Raw genomic sequence first — 6,000 nt, 5'->3', positions numbered from 1 at the left:
TCCAAAGTAATTTGCAATTTTCCTTCAGATGTGTTTATATTTTATTTGCCTAATGAAGACAATACTTATTTTGTTCATAGTACTAGAAGCTTACACTCAATCAAAAGCTATCAAAGGACTGTATGTAGATATACTGCCGCTTTTGATGTATTCATTAAAAAGTGATTAAATAACAGATGCATATTGACAGGTACTATTTAGAAATATGTCTTAATAAGAGTTAAGCTCTGTGCCTAGCATTGACTCCCAAGTAAGAAAGAAGATAATTTGTAAACACTATTGTAAACTTTGTTTAGTTTTAGGATAAAGGTTAAACATGGTCAGGATATGAGTAAACTTAGTTAATGGATCAGGGTAGCATGCAAGATTAGAATTGGAGTAATGCCTACAGTTAGGGTTAGAGTTTAGACTAGATAGCTTAAGGTGAAGACTGATTTTGGGTTGCATGGTTACTTTCTTGGTTTTGGTTACTGATGAGATTTACAGTTAGGGTAGGTGTATGTTTATAGAGTTAACCCTTTTCTGCCATCAGTGTAAATAACTTAAGTAGAATATCATTTGTAAAATCTAATCAATATCAGAAACTTGAATATCATGTCAACTGGCCTGAATTTAGCCACCTTCCTTTATTTTTGTAAGTAAATTGGTAGAAATTCTTATTTTCATGTTCAATTTTATAGAATGGTCTCTTTCTGAAATCATAGTCAAACAATTGATAGGATACAAAGCTTTACCACTTACATGTCACACATCTGTGATAGTATGGCTTCCATTTGCAGAAAGATGTTCATGGGTACTTTGATATATATATGCAGCACGTGCAATCTCAGACAGTAGGGAATGAAAAGGTCACATGAGCAAACTTATAGGTCTGCCAATTTTTAAAACGATGTGGCTATGGTAGAGAAATGTTTGAAATCTTCTTGCTTCTACTATAACTGTGTGGACAGTGCATCGCCTCAACTGGCACTGAGGTCAAAGGGACAATGGAACATGTAACCACAATGAAATGTCATGCGTGTAATAAAAATCCAGAAAGGAACTGTTGACAGCAGCACAAGCCATTATTTCTGACTCAGCAGACAACAGGGCCACAGGAAACAGAGGGAAACTGAGGAATGGATATGGAATAAACATTTTAACTTCTGATTCGTTAGGATTCCTCTAAGACAGTGGTTTCCAGTCCTGTTCCTGGTGACGCTCACACCTGCTGGATTTCATTCCATCCCACCTTAATCAGATAATTGAAGCCTTATGTGATCTGAGAAGTTGCTTCATATGAATATTTGCATTTTGTTTCCAGTCGCAGTATGGCTGTTACGCCACGCCCCTGGAGGACACGGCATTCCAGCAAAGTCCCCAATTAGCCAATTTATCCCATCTTATTTAGTGCTGCTTCACAGTCTCCCCGTGCCCATATTAGGGTTCTTCCTGGCTAGAGCTACTCCTATTCTTGCGATTACTTAGTACTTGGTTTTTTGACTTCCTGATCCTGGTTTGTTTTTCGACTATGTCTCCTGGTGTTTTGGTTTTGGTACGTTGATTCTTGCTCTGGTTTCGACTCTCGGCTTCCTTACGGCTTACGGCATCGCTTCTGGTTTTGTACTTTTGTGCCGGCTTGTCTACCCTCGGCTTTCGGACCTGGGATTGTTCTATCGACTACGCTTCTGGAAATCGCCCTGGTTCGCTGCATAGGGTCCTCACTACTAACACATAACAATGGGAGTTTACTTGACTTGCAAAATTCAAGGGTTAAAGCTCTAACATGTTTAAGAGCTGGTGATTATTATTATGTCAATAAAGAGTTTGTGTTGGGGGGGGCTGCCTCGAACAAAACCCAACAGGTGTTTGGGACACCAGTACCAGGATTAGGAACTGCTACGCTAACAGTTATTGCATAAAACATGTCAGACCACAAGGGTTACAAAATGAGAGAAGGCTATTCAGCCCATCTCACATCTAATGAGAAAAGACTGGTTGAATTGTCCTGCTTCTGTTTTTTAGTGGTCTGATGAAACTTGCACTAATAATGATTAATAGATTTAAAAAGATTCAATAATAAATCAATAAAAAGAAGAAACAGATTTTTGATGAGTGAAGGTGGTGAAAACAGAAATGTCAAAGTTCCAGATGAGTGTGAGGCTGAACATCAACACACATTTGATCTTGTTGCCTTATTATTACGTTTTTGCAAAAGCCTTTCAATTAAGAATTTAAATGAGACAAAATTCAAGTATCAAAAGCAAGTAGCAACACTTCTATACCCTTCCCAGTGCAGATCCTGAATGATGTTAAGGAACTGCAGTGCTCTAAGACTTTATTCCCCCCCTCGAAGGGCCGGAATTTAAGCCCTTTACACGTTGAAAAGTTTGGATTGGCTGACTGTTTGAAGTAGCTGGAGGTACTTCAAAGTGGGGAGATAAAAGAGTGCTGTTGAAGGAACTGAGCCTCTGTGATCGCTGCATTAGAGGACAGAAGAAAGAAGGACCTAGAGACACTTTCTGTGCTGTTGTTGGAAACGCTGTACCACTCATCAGTATATATCCTTTATTATTGGACTGATTTCCAATATCTTTATAGTGATCATAATATTAGATCACATACCATGGGTTCTGAATTTTCATTGGGGGGGAGGGGTTGCTGCCCTCCTTTAAATTAATGTCAGGTTATGTTATGCAACTTTTATAAAGTTTCCCTAAAGCCATAAAAAGACTCAGACCTCGGCGTTTGTGTTATGTCAGACTTTCCTGTTTACTGTGACTTCAAAGCCTCAATCCCCAACTCTGTTTACTGTCTCAGACTCATGCGGTTGCTAATGAATGTGCAAATTGGTGCTCAAGATGCATGATGGCGACTGGGCTTTTTCTTGTGAAATTTGGCTGTGCTTAAATATACAGAAATAATTACAGAATGTTAAGATTTTTTAAAGCAAATGGTTACGAAACTGGAAGAAATAAAATTTGCAGTCAAGTGGAAGAGGGGGAGAATGCATCCATACCACAAGTGCCAATCAATTAAGACTTATCAATCATTCTTTTCTTTTATACTTGAGCTCTGTGTCTGTTTTCATATAGTTTCACAAGTCTGGAAACTATAAAACAGTGCAAGAAATGCCAATCTTTGTTTTTGTTTGCTTTTTTTTTTCTTGTGCATATTTTCCATCCCAAAGTTACATGCAGTTTACATACTTGTTGGTACTTGTTAATGCTTAACTCTTAACTGTGCTTTCACGTTTCTTTTTCTGTTGCCTTCTATCCAACAGCAAATATTCACTAAAGAGGCTAACAGATTATTTGTTGCTTGACGGTTGCAGATGAATGGAGCCATCAAAATGAAAGGGAACCCATTCCACAGGTCATCGGTTAACATACACCCAACTAAGAACATGTGCTTTTTATCATACTACTCCCACTAAGAATGAATGCGCAAATGGGTTTAACATGGTGGACTATCTTTGATGATATTAAGAACACCACTCTGATCCCCCATAAAGGATCTAAAGAAAGGTCTTGTCTCTCAATCTCAAAATTTGTCTTGTGATTCTTCTTTTTAAAGGACCTGTCCAAACCTTCAGTCTTCACAAAGTCCCAACATCTGTAAGCATTTAAAAGCGAAGAGTTAGTCATCAAGAGGTCTTGCTCCATCTCCTTATTTGCAGCGCTGTCGGAGAGAGGCAGTCATAGCAGAGCACAGCAGTGGTCTAGGTGTGGCATAACCATGGCAACGGACATCTTTAAGCTCTTCCTCTACCACAGCGGCTGCCTTGAGCAGCAAAGTCATGTGGGACCCACATATTTTGGGGGGGTTTTGTTTGAATAGCCTTGAAATTCCAGACATTTCTGGAAGCCATTAAGATGGAATATAAAAATAGGCGGATTTCTTTCCGACAAAGAAGCAGCAGGCCTGGAGCTTATGAATTCCTCCCCAGTTCATTTACAAGGCGGCATGCAGGGGTCAGGAAGCGTTATACTGCATGTCTGCAGACATGGTTCAGCTCCGCGTCCACAAACAAAGTGCCTCACTCAGTCAGGGCTGAGCATGATGGAAGCCAAGGAGTGGCACTGAGGACCAGTGAGAAGCGCTGAGCAGCACAAGGTGCTCCAGACGCTGATGGTGTACAGTCTCCAGCTGTACTGCCTGAGGCTGCTGGACACGGTCTCTTTCGGCCCTTTCAAAGTCAGCAAGAACATGCAATAATCAGGCAGATTTGAAAAAGATGTAACATCTGAAGCACTGATGGGGGCTTCTGCACATATCCCAAAATGGAGCTGTCACCTCGGGGCTGGGGTTAGTTTAATTATTTTTCTACAAAAACATTGCCTAGAAGCTTTGTTAGATTTTTATTTCAGTTTGAGATTTTTGACTGTTAATTTTAATTTAAAGCACCCATTCTTCCTTTCAAATGAAGGAAACATCCTTCTCATATAAGCAGTAAGCTCTGCAGCCTAAATCCTTTGTTTTTCTTCTTTCTGAAACACCATTTCCAGATATTAAACTTAAATATCTGAAAATATTGGTATATAATCTAAAAAAAGAAGTAATTTTATTGATTTATTTTATTGTGTTTGAACTTGCCAAAGCTGGGACGACAACATTTTGATGAATAATTAACCCCAGCTTTGCTCTCAGCAAATTGAATCGGTTCTGCTTCCTGGCTGTAACTGGTTATTGAAACTAGTGGACCCTTCCATTCTGATAGGTCAGAAACAAAGCACAGTTCAAAGCCACAGTTTTTCTGTGATTTGTATTATTTAAAGAGCTAAGCCAAATCACTTCCAGAGGGAACATGTTTACTGGATGATGACTTGAATGTGAAAAAATGTATGAAACAGAACACCTCAGTTGTGTTTTACTTTGTGTGGATTTGTGACACCATTCACCAAAAAATAAAATCTTCCATAAGATAAGCTTGAATCTCATTGGTACAGCTAGTACTGCATCACACATGCTAATACAATTATTTTTCTTCATTCTAAAGCAAAATAATTTGATGTTATATAGATAAAACTTGCTGTGTACCCATTGTTTTTTTTTTGCATATGTTAGGTCATATCTTGACCAAACCATTACATTTTTCATCCTAATTGTGATAGGAGGGTCCCATAGTGTTCAGTCTGTGTTCTAAGAATATAAATAATATGCAAATAGAGTAAAACTACATATTTATAGTATGTGCAAATTATCCTGCAGACTAAAATAAGTAGATGAAATAAGGCACAAAAAACAAAGAATTTTTGTATCAGTGAATTAGAAATATTTCTCACACGTTCACTGTCATATGTAAGAGCCTTCTGAACAATAGACTGGTAGGACAAAGAAGCTACAGTGCAGACAATCCTATTAAAACTAAAGGCAACTTCTGTTTACTGTATTTATTTACTTTGGTTTCTACATTTGGAGCTACCAATTATGTTTCCTGCTTTTATTCTTAAAAATGAGCCATCAATTGATACAGACTCACTGTTTGTGCCACACACAGCCCTGGGGAAATGTGAAGACCACACACACGGCTCCACCAGGCAAGCACCGTAATTCTTTAGGGCAAACAGCAGAACCCTAAAGCCCAGGAGTGGACGTGCTCACATCTGAGTGATGACATCACATCCTGCAAGCACATGTCTAACCACAAGCTGCTATTTTGTGGCAAGCCAGTGACCCCCTCAGTCAATTTCATCCCAAGCAATTCCTGCATCCTTTGGCAGCTACTGAAAAATGAAACAGCACTCACACTGCAATCTGTCTCTTCTTTTTGTTTCTTAATGATTTATTTTTAGTTTGCTTTGTCTCCAAGTCATGGAAATGGGAAAGGATGCAATCATCTTTTTTAAATATACTTTTTGTTGCAGTGAAAGTGCCAAAGGTTTTTCATTTTTTTATAATTATACCAAAATGCTGTAAATTATTGTCTCTATTTTGCAACCTGAACACCTGTACTATGACCTCTGACCTTTTCAAGAAATTGTGCCTATTTTACCCCAACTTGCCATTTTAAGATCATAT

Source organism: Lepisosteus oculatus, chromosome 7 (assembly GCF_040954835.1).
Source record: "Lepisosteus oculatus isolate fLepOcu1 chromosome 7, fLepOcu1.hap2, whole genome shotgun sequence".
Classification (NCBI taxonomy): Eukaryota; Metazoa; Chordata; class Actinopteri; order Semionotiformes; family Lepisosteidae; genus Lepisosteus; species Lepisosteus oculatus.
Note: the sequence above shows the minus strand (reverse complement) of the source record.